Source organism: Galeopterus variegatus, unplaced genomic scaffold (assembly GCF_000696425.1).
Source record: "Galeopterus variegatus unplaced genomic scaffold, G_variegatus-3.0.2 Scaffold14846, whole genome shotgun sequence".
Classification (NCBI taxonomy): domain Eukaryota; kingdom Metazoa; phylum Chordata; class Mammalia; order Dermoptera; family Cynocephalidae; genus Galeopterus; species Galeopterus variegatus.
In genome coordinates, this window is record NW_007740957.1 from 26292 (window position 1) to 26630 (window position 339).

The following is a 339-nucleotide window of genomic DNA, read 5'->3' on the forward strand; positions in this document are numbered from 1 at the left end:
GACGTGGGTGCAGTCCTGATATAAGCATTCTGGCCACATGTGGTCCATGGGCCCTAGTTTGCCAGCTCCTTCTGTAGATGATCTTGTCCCTGTGCTGCCTGTCTGGCCTCATCTCTTCATGACCCTCCCGTTCTCTGCTCTGGTCGGCTGTTCCTCCCACACTGTCGGGGGGCCCCTGCCTCGGGGCTTCTGCACTTGCTGTTGCTCCCCTCACCTCCTCCAGGGCTGCACTCACAAGTCACCTTCTCTTTGCAGTCTTCCCTGGCCCTGCCTAAAGTGCCCCTCCCTGGCCCACACATAGCATTCTCTGACATGCTGTGTGTTTCAAGTTTTTATCAT